Here is a 14,220-nt window from a genome sequence, read left to right as displayed (position 1 = left end):
ACCTGTGCAAGTATCAGAAGAGTCTTAAGGAAAACAATTGGAGCAGAAAGTAGCCACAAGGGTACCATAATGCATGCATACCTGACAAGTGGGAAATTGAGGAAGAGATTGGAGCAATGAAGTCAGAAAGAATCTCCTGAACCCTCCGTTCAAGGGTTCACTGAAGTTTTCTAAAAGTACCTCTGCGTGGGAGGAGAGGTAAAAGGCACCCCATCAACTGACAGCTCTTGTGCAAACTCGTGTAAGTGCCTCTTAAGTGCCTTCTGTGCTTTTAGGGACTCCTGCACCTACACACCCCACCTTACCCTCACTACTACCCCTGCATCGATCCTCACCACTACCCCTAACCCACCCTCACCACTACCCCTGCACCCCACCCTGACCACTACCCCCAACCCACCCTCACTACCCCTGTACTCCACCCTCACCACTACCCCCAAACTGCCCTCACCACTATCCCCTGCACCCCACACTCATTACTACCCCCTGACACCCTCACCACTACCCCTGCACCCCACCCTCACTACTACCTCCAACCCACCCTCACCACTACCCTCTGCACCCCACACTCATTATTACCCCCTGAAACCCCACCCTCACCACTACCCCCCTGCACCCTCCTTCACCACTATCCCCCCTACCTCACCACTACCCCTGCACCCCACCCTCTCCTAGGAAGCCTTCACTTCAGAGGCCATGTTTTATTTTATCTCATTACATCTTTTCAGAGGTCAATTGTTTTTGTTCCCATGGCCAAGACAAGGACAATAAAATGTCCTTGTCAGGGGAATAAAGGGGTTTTTGTTTTATTTGTGGGGGAGAATACTGTTGTTACTCTATATAGAGATTTCTTTGCATTCAAAAAGATCATTAGAAAAACACAAAATTTATTCTTACTGCTCTGCTCTGGGTATTTAATAAGTAGCAGACATGCTGACTCATCTCACTAATATGATTAAAATTCAATATGCACCCAGGTATAAATTTGCAGTCCCCAAAATGAACTTTAAAAAGAAAACTCATAGCCAAATATTTTTATTGAATTAAACAAATATTTATTGAATATCTACTATTTTTTTCAATCACCATTTTCAAGGCTGAAGAGGACACCCACAAAATAGACACAAGACCTCAAGCAGCTTATAGGGTAGCATGTGAGAGAAAAATTTCACACAAATCACTTTAATATAAAGCACAAAAATCCATACAAAAAGTAACATTAGAGAAGTAAAAATTGTTAAGGGGATTCAGAGGGAAACGGTAAAACATGAAGATGAATCATACTAAAAAAATTAGCTAACCAGTTTCTCAAATCAGTAAAGTACAATTAACGAAAAAATAATAACGCAAATAATAGATGAGGTTGAAAACTCAAAGTTAATTTGTCTTTTGACAATTCATGGATGAGAAGTCAATGTGAGATCAGGTTCATAAATAAAGATCTCTAAGTGGGTCATTTTGGCCAATATCCACTTCAGCAATTTATTACGAAAACTACCCAAGAGAATCAGAATCTCAAAGGCTATTCTTCATCTATAGGGATGCTGCCTGGAGTCTGTGAGATTCTCAAAGCTGGGAGAGTGTCTGGGTGAACTAAACAGTTGTACCACCAAGGAAAGTAAAGGTACACTGCCTCCAATATTCCCTATCAGACCTGATTTTTCTCCCAAACTTCCATATAGCGTCTATTTCCTTATTTGATTCATACTGAACAGAATATAGTGACTGCATCAACAAAGCTCCAATGATTGAATACTGGGAGTCAGCCAGACCGGTGACCTGGCAGCTAGGGATACCCTATCTGAAGTGGCAGGAACCAGAGTTCAAATCTGCCTCTACCACTCAGTAGTGCTGCGACTTTGAGCAAATCACTCACTTGTAACCCCCTGAGCCTCCTTTTCCTCATACACAAAATAAAATGTGAGTGCTATGTACATAATAGTTATTGCCTAAAGTGAGATAACATAACATGGAAGCCATTTGTAAACTGTATAGCATTACACAAATGGTAATTCACGTCATCAGGGAAACAAGGAATATAATTACACTAAGTCCTGTTGCGTAGGTTGTGTGGAGAATAAAAGATGAGAGGTTTATCCCTCACAACCACCCTTCAGTGCATGCTAAAGTCAGGAGGAAAGAAGGATAGGCAGAAAGGAATATTTTTTTAAAAATATTTTATTTATTTATTTGTCAGAGAGAGAGAGAGAGCAAGCATAGGCAGAGTGGCAAGCAGAGTCAGAGGGAGAGGCAGGCTCCCTGCGGAGCAAGGAACCCGATGTGGGACTCCATCCCAGGACACTGGGATCATGACCTGAGCCGAAGGTAGCTGCTTAACCAACTGAGCCACCAGGCGTCCCGGCAGAAAGGAATATTATGAGATGATATAAAAGCAAACTTCAGTCAGTTTTCTGACAACTAAAAAAACGCTCATGGACCAAATGTGCTTTGTTCATGCTGCTGATTTAATTAATGCTTGTTGACTGAATGATGAATACATGAAGGTGTCAGGAACCGAATGTGGGAATGCATGAAGGCATAGCCAAGAGAAATGCATGAACAAAGCAGGAGGTATCAGGTATGTGTCAAGAGCGAAAGAAATAATTTGGGAAAAATGAACCCATGTGGCCCAAGAAGCTAACAGTAATGGGCTCCATTCACACAGACTATAATGGCAGAAGAAACAGCAGCCCTGATAGAGACTGGTTCTAGGTTTCCTATCATTACAGTAATACTCATTCATAAATACTGACACCTTCTCCAGTTGTGTAAAAACATAAAGGACCCAAACAGAAGAGCTGCATGCATGCAAAAACTATAAAAATGACCCCACATGAAAGGAAACATTTTGAAGGCCACAACACATTGAAGCTCATAAGGTCTACTCTGAATTCTATGTTATAGCTAGAAAAATTATATCAAACCCATAGAGAGCAGAGAGTAAATCTAATTTGCAACATTACCAAATCTTTACAAAATCCGCTAAAACGTGTCCAAATAGAATGGATTAAAAGTTTCCTCAGTTTTATTTTCCCGATTTGTGTAACTAATGACATATATATTTAAATTATTTATTTAATTTATTTGAGTATTCTATTTTATTATTTATAAATTAAATTTGGATTTCAATAACTTCTGGCTCCAAAAATTACTAACTATAATGACTATGTAATTCTCAGCTAAGTAATTAACTGCTCTGAAACCCAATTTTCTCAAGTGAATATGGGACTCTTACTTTTTACTTTAAAGATTTTATTGATTTATTTGACAGAGAGAGAGAGAGAGAGATCACAGTAGGCAGGGAGAGAGAGAAGGGGAAGCAGGCTCTCTGATGAGCAGAGAACCCAATGTGGGGCTAGATCCCAGGAGCCTAAGATCATGACCTGAGCCAAAGGCAGAGGCTTAACCCACTGAGCTACCCAGGTGCCCCACTTACTTTTAACTTTAAAAAGTTTAAGTACCTGTAGCACAGAGCCCAACTCACAGAACATGTTAAGCATTTTCACCATCCTTCTTACCTTTCCTCAGCTTAAAGAAGAAATACCACTTACACAGTTCTTTTTTATTTTTTTAAGATTTCATCTGTTTATTTCAGAGAGAGAGAGAGAATGCACAAGCAGAGGGGAGGGCAAAAGGAGAGGCAGAAGCAGGCTCCCTGATGAGCAGGGAACCCAACGCAGGGCTTGATCCCAGAACCCTGAGATCATGACCTGAACAAAGGCAGATGTTTAACGGACTGAGCCACCCAAGCTCCCCACCATTTACATAATTCTTAAATAATTGCAACTGATGCAATGAAAGAATATAATTTTGAACACATTGTTAAAGGTCCATAGTCCACCTAATGGTCCAAAGTTCACCTACCTTAAAATGAATAATTTCAAGACAAATCAAGAGCACTGGCTACCCGAAAGAAAATGGCAACAAATGAGGAGCAATATTGTTGATAGAAAGATAAATTTTTTTTTACTATATGTTATAAAAAGTGATATAAGAGAAAGATCATCCTAATGGTGAGGGTTTTCCTTTCTTGGAAACTGCCTTCTATTTACTACCAATGTGGGGAGGGGAAATCAGGCAAATTTCTAAAATGTATTATTTGAAGAAAATATCCTCACTGGGACTAATGGGCAAAGCCAGGTTCACAGACAAAGTCAGGGAGAGACTGGTGATTATACACAACACAGACATCATAAAAAACCATACTAATTTCATATGAAGTGTTTCCTAACCAAAGCATTTGGTTTAATTGAGAAAATGTACCCATCTCAATGAGTTCTGTCACCAGTGACAGGCTAAAGAATCAGTCACATGATTAATAAAGTGCTAAGTACTGTTATGCTTAAATAATGACACACTACCATTACCACTACTAACCATCCTCATAAACACTAATAGTTGTTGAGCTCCTACCACCTGCCAGGAGTTTAATCCTCACATAATCTTATGAATTTACTTTATCTCCCCCCCAAAAAACTATTATTTTAAAACACAGTGACTCCCAGTATGCTGACTTTGGAGCAAAGGTTCCCAGAACACACATGTAATAAACAAGAAAAGCCAGCTGTACTCAATGTCCTGGCCAGGTGTATTCTCAGGCAGCACTCAGAGAGCATAACTTGCACAGTGTCCTAAACATCCCTTAAGGGGCGCCTGGGTGGCTCAGTGGGTTAAAGCCTCAGGTCAGCTCAGGTCATGATCCCAGGGTTCTGGGATCAAGCCCCGCATCGGGCTCTCTGCTCGGTGGGGAGCCTGCTTACCCCTCTCTCTCTACCTACCTCTCTGCCTACTTGTGATCTCTGTCAAATAAATAAATAAAATCTTGAAAAAAAAATCCCTTAAGTTAGGTTCCATCAGCCAAAATTTAACTATAACACAATGGAGTACTTTGAGAATAACTGTAAAAGCCAAACTTGTGAGTACATGGAGAATTAAGTGAGGTAGACAAAAACATTTAGGTTAGTGGTGCTCAGTATTCATTATCATTTTCTAACATCTACTCCAGCTATTGAAGAATTAAAGTTTTGCTATAGAAACTGTCTTTTAATGTTTCTCTTCCTGAAGGGTTTTTTTTAATCTAACTGCTTTATATCCCTTAATTATCTAATTTTATTTCTTTTTCTGAATGGCACCATATGCCTGTAACAATGTAAATTACTGGTCACAAATGAATCTTGGGCCATGAGCCTTACAGACAAAACGAAAAGATGTCCTGGGGTTTCCAAGCTTGGTATTTATTTCTGCACTCACGGAATACTCAAAAGCCACACTAACAAATCAAGTTCTAGGGCAGTTGTCTCAAGGGAGATCATTTCAGACAAACCTAAAGCAGTTGTTGGCATCATATGAATTATGCAACCATATCTCTGAAAAACCACCTGACCTCATCACATCTTAAGATGTTGATAGGTGAAGCAGATACTATTAGTTTGGTTTAAAAGTCTGCTCCCCAAATGATTAGCCACTTTCTCCTCTTATTAATTATCATCCATCAGGTTTTTAAATAGCTTCAGTTCATTCAAAGGAAAATTAAATAACAAGCTGTACAATTTAGAATTGTGCATAAAATTTAGAATTTCAGAAACTGAAATCTTGTGACTGGACTAGAAAAATAAATATTTTTCCAAATTTTCTGTTACTGTGTAAAGGGTTAATTAAAGCATGAGTTTGCCTGGATTAAAAAAAAAAAAAAAAAAAAAAAAAAAAGAAGATGAAGAAGAATTACCAAACCTTAAAATCAGTATCATTTAGAGTTCTGATGCCAAAAATCTGTTTGACAGAGCAGGCTTTACTATACTGACATTTTAGCAGTAGCCAAAGTCCTGTTCCCACTAAATTCAGTCTTGGCAGCACCAGTAATTTACTAAAAGCCTTAACTCATCTTGGTTAGGAGTTCTCTACCTCGAGAGCTTTCCACAAAACACAGTGCCACAAGGAAGTTGAATTGAGCAAGACTTAAAGGTTTCTATTCTTATCACATGAACCAAGCTTTATGTAAAATGAGAATGGCCTAAATAAAGAGAGATACTAATTTACTCAAAATCATTAGATTTTAGATTTATCTAAAATCATTAGATTTTAGATTTGCCTCTGATACAATACAGTACAATTATACATAAATATCTCACTAATGGTAAAATCTGATATTTTTACATTATTCCAAGATTTCAACAAGCAAATAAGTACTAAAATAGTAAATATAAGTATCTGGTCCCAAATTACAAATGACAACATTTTCTAATATTCTCATCTTTCTAATTGGTACATTCCCAGAAATATTGTAAACACTTACAAACATGTTCATTTAGATAGCATTCCAAACATCTTTCACAGGTAGTAAGAGCCTCAAATCATCACTGCCAAAATTTCACATAAAGCTTAGTATTTTGCTTAAAAGATATTTCCAATAATTTTGAAATCAAACCATATAAAAAGCACTTGACTCAACTTACCCAGCAGTTGACTGTTAATGAATTGGTAAAAGAGTGTTCCAACCAAATCAGTTCACTTAATTTTTCAGGTGGATCTCATTACCATTGTCTTTTTAAAAATTCAAAGACTCCACCTAATGAGGAAAGGAAAACAAAAACAGTGTTTAAACCAGAGCAGCATCATGGCATCAATACATTAATAACACAGAAATCAAATCAAGGGACGCCTGGGTGGCTCAAGTTGGTTAAGCAGCTGCCTTCGGCTCAGGTCATGATTCCAACGTCTTGGGATCGAGTCCCACATCGGGCTCCTTGCTTGGTGGGGAAGCCTGCTTCTCCCTCTGCCCCTGCCTGCCATTCTGTCTGCCTGTGCTCACTCTTTCGCTCTCTCGCACAAATAAATAAATAAAATCTTAAAAAAAAAAAAAGGAAAAAAGAAATCAAATCAAGATTCTTACTAAATCTTCTCCTAAGTTACTGTGCTTCTTAAGAGTATAAAACAACAAAAGCATCTGCTAACTAAACCAATCCAGTTTGGGGCAAAATGAATGTCCGAGCATAAAGAAAACAATAAAATGACACAGTCAATGTGAGAGCAGAAAAGTTTATTGTCAGTACTGATTGGCACACAGAAGCAAGGACTATATAATGACAGTTAGGATATGTAAAATTAGACGTGAGAAAAAGAGGCAACTGATTGCTTTAGAATTCAGTTCATTGGTTCTTATTAATTTACCAATGCAATGCAAATGTGTAGGCTGTAGTTCCTTAAAGCAGTGAAGTTCTAGTTCCATATAATCTCTGTTGAGGAATATAAACTAATACCTATAATCAGTCACTTGGAAAGAATTCACTGGAATGAATTTCAAAATCATCCTCAGAATGTTATACCTGGTCTCCCACAGAAAGTATTTATTCTACTAAAGACCCATAAACAGCTTGATTAGGTTTATAAATAATATCAGTTAATTCCATTCATTTTACCACGTTTTCTACCACCTTATACCTTTTCTAAAGCCCAAATATTAAATTACTATCTCAGCTTCAAGAGAAAGTTTGAGAGAAAGCAAGCTATATCTCATCTGATGAGAGCCTAAAATAAACGGAGGTTGGAGGGCCAAGCAGAAGAGTAAGATACAGAGTTGGCTGGCGGCCAGCTACTCCCAAATCAAGTCTCCTGGGGTGGATTTAGTGTGTTTTAAAGTCCCAGAACATCAAACCCAACCACAGTCAAGTGAAAAATCAAAAACCTATCCCAAAGCCAGAAATACATGATTTTTATCATGCAATTTGGAATTAGCCACATATGGCCACATATGGCCTCTCCACTCTAATCCCAACACACATAGTAGTAAAAATTAATTTAACTAACCTCAGTATTTTTTAAAACGTTGAAATGATTTGCTATCCACTATTAGAAGGTAGATGCTCAAAACAAAAACAAAAACAAAAATTCCTAACAATGGAGAAGACAAACAGCAATAATTATACACACTAAGTAGAAATCCACAGTAGTCATGGGAAATACATTTTCACTTCCAAGACAATCTAATGTCTAGAGTCTAGGCTTGACTGCTATTCAGGAAATAGTTATCTAAAAAACTCATGTGGATATGGTCTCCAAAGACTTCTTCATTCACAGAGACAAATAATCTTAATTATTAGTCTAGGGTTCTTGCCATAAATACAGCAAAACAAAAGTTCAAATGGTTTGGTTATTTTAAATTATTCTGGATCAACAAATATAAGCACCTACAGGAGTTTCAAAACGGTACAACACATCCATTTTTCACACTTGGATATCTAGAGCTGTGAAAATATTTATGTACTTTTCTAGGACTTGGATAAAAGTTGCAAAGGCCCTTTCAAATAACGTTTGGAACTTAGCTTTATAATACTGCCTCTGAACTACTGCTGTGATGGTTTTGCGCTAGTACAGGGTTTCACAACATATCCTTCTGTTGGTCACTTTCTGAGGAAAAGCGAGGGCACTTCCTGTCGGAATGGCTCACAGATTGGCTTGAAGATTCTTAAGAATCCTTTTCTTGCTGATTTCTCAATGAATAATGTGAAACTGACCTATACAAAAGTTTAGATCTACCATCCCTCTTCCTATGCTTGTTTATTTCTTAGAGCACTGCTTTCTTAAAGTATGTAGTTCTTGCCTCATAAAAGGACTTAGTACTTGCGTGGGGCCAGTCATTAAGCCAGAATCTCAGAAGGTCTTTCATCTAGAATATAGCAAGTATGTTTTCGTTCCAATCTTACTACGCTTATCTGAGTGGCCAGTGATTTCAAATTACTTAGGAATTTTTCAGTGGTGGTATGGACACCTCACATCAAACCTCAAAAGCAGAAAGTACAAAATATATTAGTCATCTGTATGGATGATTCAGTAAAATGATTGCTCCTAATTAGCAAAGAAGATACAGATCTGTTGCCTACATAGCAGGTGTGCCTCATGTGTACAAACCACAATACAACATTCTTTAGAAATGTTCATTTCCTTAGAAATGAACAATGACACCCATGATATGATAGTAGGTTCCCTACGATTTCTATACCACACAGTAGTGCAATGCCTAAAATAATTGTACAACCTGATGAAAGCAGTTGAATCTAAACCTTCTTACCTTTAATTTTTTTTGTTTTTTTTTTGTTTTTGTTTTTGTTTTTACTGATTGCCTCTACACATTAGGAAAAAGGAAAAACAAAAACACCTCAGTGAGTAGTATTTCAGCTTCCTCGGAAAATCTAAAAACATCTGAAACTTTGTATTTCAGTTATGTAGTCTAAACAATGGAGCAATTTATCATTAGCTAATATTTGATCATGCTTGTCACCAACTGGTCTATATTTTAGCCACAATGCTGAACCTGAGTGACCTTCTCTAGCTGAATGGTTTACCCCATGTAGTATACAGTAACCATGCCCTCTGAGTGGACCAGACCACTCCCTGAGAGCACTTCAGCTGTCCATACTGTTGCAAAAGCGACACAGTAAACTTGCCCTTTTAGGAGCACACTAGAGTAGCACTTGGCACCCTGGAGTGTGCTTGTGGCTTGTGGTGTTTTTATATCCCTGGACTAATCCTTTGTCCGGGCCCTGGTGTTCAAACACCATCCTTCTATTGATGACGAGACTGAGACGCAGAAGGTCACAGTCATTTGCTCAAGGTCATGCAACTAGAAGGCAGATTTCCTAACCACTATTCCACTATTTTTCTTTTACATCAATGAGCTTCTCTGAGCACCAAAGATGCTAAAGATGCTTCTTAATATGTGATGGGAGGAAAATAGAGAAGGCACTGAGTGCAAAGTAGGCAGCAACAGACCAGCAAATTCCACAGGCTCCACACCACCCTCTTTATCATGGTTGCAAGTAACTTGCTTCTTTGTAAATCTAGTAAAAAACTGGCCAAGGAGAATAAGGAAACAGAATAACTTCAGACTGTTAGAGACCCAAAACATCCTGGCATATTTTGGCAGGACTCCAAAATAACATTTGGAAAGCAGTACCTTAACCGCCAGAGTCAGTACAGCTGCCCTACTTAGCCATCTGTATTATTTTTCTTTAGAAACACATAACAACATTGAAGACATTTTTAACCAAAAAAACCCTCAATCTCATCATCCAAACACAATTATTAACAATTTTTACAAATGTATTTATTTCCCATGGAAGCATATGTTCACATAGATGTTCTCATAACACATATAACAATGTATTCTGGTTTTTTCATTTAATATGTCACAAACACATCCTACATTTCCATGTAATTCACACAGTTCTCATTTTTACTAGCCATATAATATTCCATAGTTTGCATATGTAGACATTTCCTCAACCATTCCTCTGTGTGGGAACATCTAAGTTGTTTTCATTTATTTTTAATGCTAGAGAAGCTACTAATAGTAGAGATACTATTCTTCCTTAAAAACATTAACAGAAATGGGATTAGTAAATCAGAGTATGAGTATTTTTATGGACTTCACATTTCTAGCCATATTGATGTGAGGAGATTGAAATCACGTATGAAGCTACCAACAATATGTGAGCATTCCACTTTCACAAAACTTTCTCACCCTTTCATGTGATTAAATTCTTTTGGTGGTTTATTTAATGTAAACTGGCACTTCTGGGTTGTCTTTTTATACTAATGGTGACCATAATTACTCTCCCATTTAAAAATAATTTCATTGTCTTTCCTTTCTAATGTGAAAATTATCTCTACCCATATAATTTGACTACATTGTAGTCCTGTTTTTTTTCTTATGCATTTAAATGGCACTTTAGTACAATATATACATTAACTTCTCTACAAATTGTTCCATACGTTCAATAAACGTAAAGATGAAAAATCTTTAGATCTTTAACCATTTAATATATCTGGCACGTATTTGACAAGTTCCAAGTTATCCACATACCATTTACTAAGCTTGCTCTTTTATATTTTATGTGTGTTATTGTATCATAATGGGTCCATTTATAGGCTTCTGTAAACTTTGTTCAGACTGAGTAAATGTAATGGGACTGGCATTATCGTAGGAACTTGCTGTTCATGTGTTAGGCAGTTTTAATTATTACTCTGGTTTATAGTATGTTTGAAATCTACGTAGGGCTAGATTTGATAACCTTGTTCTCTTTTTTTCCCCTCCAAACACTCCTTCATATTTCCTTATGTGTGCATAGATACTTGCAAATTTCTTACCCATTTTTCCCAGATTATATTACCTGATTAAGTGTAATATTTGCCTTCTGCATTCAGCCATACCCAAAAAATCCCATTAGAAGTTTTAATAGAATTGTGTTGAATCACATATAAGCATCCTTTCAATATTTTGTTTTGCCATGTAAAAAATAGTGTATTATCCTGCATCTCTACATTTATTACATTTTTATATTCAATAAATATTTGCATTCTAAAAAACTTGGTTCTGTGCCTTCCCAAATTCCATTTCACTTGCTTAGAAATAGTTAATTTCTCAAGTCCAACAACTGAATTGTGTTATTTCCTCATAAGATCCCCTGAATAAAATCCTTTATATGCAGGCAAACAGTGATTAAATAGAAAAGTGTTAAGTTCCAGCTTAAATAAAACATCCTAATTGCCTCAACAATGATGAAATTAAACTATATAAATGACACAACCATCACAAAATAATATCCCACAGAACCACTTTATTTTCTTAGTATATTTACAAGACACTGCCCCAAATTCATTTAAAAACATAGCTGAATGGCTGGGAGAACACTTTATCTTCCTTGCTCTTCATCCCAACCACTGTCTGCTATCTGAAGACTAGGTTCAAAGATTGAGCAAAACCAACAGAAAAATGCAAATAATTTAAAATTATGATAATCTTTTTTTTTAAAGATTTTATTTATCTACTTGAGAGACAGAGATCACAAGTAGGCAGAGAGACAGGCAGAGAGAGAGGGGGAAGCAGGCTCCTTGCTGAGCAGAGAGCCCCATGTGGGGCTCGATCCCAGGACCCTGGGATCATGACCTGAGCCAAAGGCAGAGGCTTTAACCCACTGAGCCACCCAAGTGCCCCTAAAATTATGATAATCTTTTAAACATAAACTTGACTAGGGGTTTCTGGATTGCTCAGTCAGTTGAGGATCTTCCTTTTAGCTTGGGTCATGATCTTAGGGTCCTTGGATGGAGCCCTGCATCAGGACTCCCTGCACAGTGGGGAGCCTCCTTCTCCCTCTGCTGCTTTCCAGCTCTGCCCCCGCTCCTGCACTCAGGCTCTCTCTCTTTCTCCCTTTCTCTCTCTTCCTCTCAAATAAATAAATAAACCTTAAAAAAGAAAAACCATAAACTTGACTGAGAATATTGTACATGTCACTGCACATTTAATTGAGTCCATGTGTTATCTTCCTTGATGTAACAGACCTAGGGACTCTCAAGGAATGTTGTATTTTATAGAATGTATGAGTACCTCAAGAATTCTAGACACCCTAGTGAAAAGGAAGTAAGGGCAGATGGAAGAAACGAGAGGGGAAAGACCAGGAATATCTGCACGAAGATAGACAAATAAGGACAGAAGCTATTTTCCATCCTCACTTTGAACGTCATACTATGTGTCAAGTTGAGTGAAAGCATGAGTGACGTGCCTCTCCAACTTCCTGAAGAAAGAAACACACAGAAAATGTGGCAAATATTTAATCTGAGCCTTGTTTCCTGAAAGACTGCAAGATGCCCACAGATTTTCTTTCCCAGAGTTCAAAATAGCAAGCTGAGTGGGTGTAGCACTTCAAGTGCAAAAGAAAAAAAAAAGGTAACTAAGGAAAAGGAAATCATACTTTTTGCTTCTCAGTATGAGAATTCTAAAAGAAGCCAGTTAAAGGGATTTTAATGATTTACATCTAGAGCTGTCTTGAATCAGGACATAACTATAGTCCTGATACTTAACCAGGGCCTTCTGGTCACTTTTAAAGGTAACAGTTTCTATGAAAAGACTAATTTCCAACCTCACTGGTGGAGTAAGAGCGAGCAGTTCCACTCCAATACAGCCAGGGACCTAAATGATGACAATACAACACTGGCAAAAGGGAGGCTTGAAAATTCCTGGGGTCTCTACCCTTCCCAGGGAGAGAAACCTTCCTCCACAATGCTTTTGAAACTTTAACGTGCTTATGAATCACCAGAGAAGTGTGTTGAAATGTGGATTCTAATTCTATGGGTCTGGATGGGGTCTAATTTGGGAGAGTTCCGTGATGAGGCAGACGGCTGGTCTGAGGTCCCCATTTTGAGAAGAGCAGTAACACAGGTTTACTAACAGCCAGACAGATAGCAGAAGTAACAATCAACCAATTAAGAACATGTGCACAGGTGTCTCACACTGCACTAGCTGTTCTAAGAAATAATAAAGTAGACCATAATAACAAAGCCCTGAGCCACCATATAAAAACTATTTTAACAAGTTAAATGCCAAATGCTAAAATGTGTGGTAGTGACTCTAGACATGATAGATGATGAGAACAGCAAGAGTTGTACACAGGCTAGTTGTGTGGCAAATGGTTTCCCAGAATAGGCTATACTCCATCAGGCTCCAGGTTTGGGGTGGTGTGGACAGAAAGAGTGCGGGAGCCCAGGAAAGGTAATGCTGGAAGGCACGCTGAGAGTTCTCAAAAACGAAGACTGCAGTGTGCCTGTTTTGTGGGTGTAGATATTATCATTTGAAATTTTAACTTGAATTCACTTGAATCAGGTCACAGGAACTTCTGACTTTGTTTAAAATTTGTAAGTTTGGGAATGATAGCGCTATTCTAGGGCAATAAAGAAATGGGTAGATTTACGGGCGCCTGGGTGGCTCAGTGGGTTAAAACCTCTGCCTTCAGCTCAGGTCATGGTCCTCGGATGGAGTCCTGCATCGCATCGGGCTCTCTGGCTCGGCAGGGAGCCTGCTTTCCCCCTCTCTCTCTGTCTGCCTCTCTGCCTACTCATGATCTCTGTCTGTCAAATAAATAAATAAAATCTTTTTTTAAAAAAAGGGTAGATTTACCTGAGTCTTATGAAAATTTTCTCCACTGGCAATAGCAACAGTATTATTAATGATGTTTTAAATTTAAGCCTGGTAGCAAAAATTACCGTGTGTGTGTGTGTGTGTGTGTGTGTGCATATGTATGCCTTTGATTAACATATGTCTCAAATGATTAACAGGTTTAAAAGCACTAGAATGTACCTTTTCACTACAACAGAATTAATAGCCTTCTGTTATTTGGAATGCTGAATTTTACTTTTATTATAAAAATAAACACTTTTTTCTTCTATAAAGTA

The 14,220-nt window shown here is 37.9% G+C and overlaps 1 protein-coding gene across 4 annotated transcripts in view; it reads right to left on the bottom strand.

Annotated features, from left to right (window-relative positions):
* HIVEP2 (HIVEP zinc finger 2) overlaps positions 1-14,220 on the bottom strand; it is a 196,046-nt gene that overhangs the window by 78,373 nt on the left and 103,453 nt on the right. For all 4 annotated transcript variants that reach the window (XM_013056236.2, XM_013056235.2, XM_045066297.1 and 1 more), the window contains exon 2: positions 6,453-6,565. The gene's annotated coding sequence lies outside the window, so the exon portion shown is untranslated. The remainder of the gene's footprint in view (positions 1-6,452; positions 6,566-14,220) is intronic.

Source organism: Mustela putorius, unplaced genomic scaffold (assembly GCF_011764305.1).
Source record: "Mustela putorius furo isolate JIRA1106 unplaced genomic scaffold, ASM1176430v1.1 tig00003863_pilon_pilon_pilon, whole genome shotgun sequence".
NCBI classification, from domain to species: Eukaryota; Metazoa; Chordata; class Mammalia; order Carnivora; family Mustelidae; genus Mustela; species Mustela putorius.
Note: the sequence above shows the minus strand (reverse complement) of the source record. Positions and strands in the feature narration are given on the sequence as shown.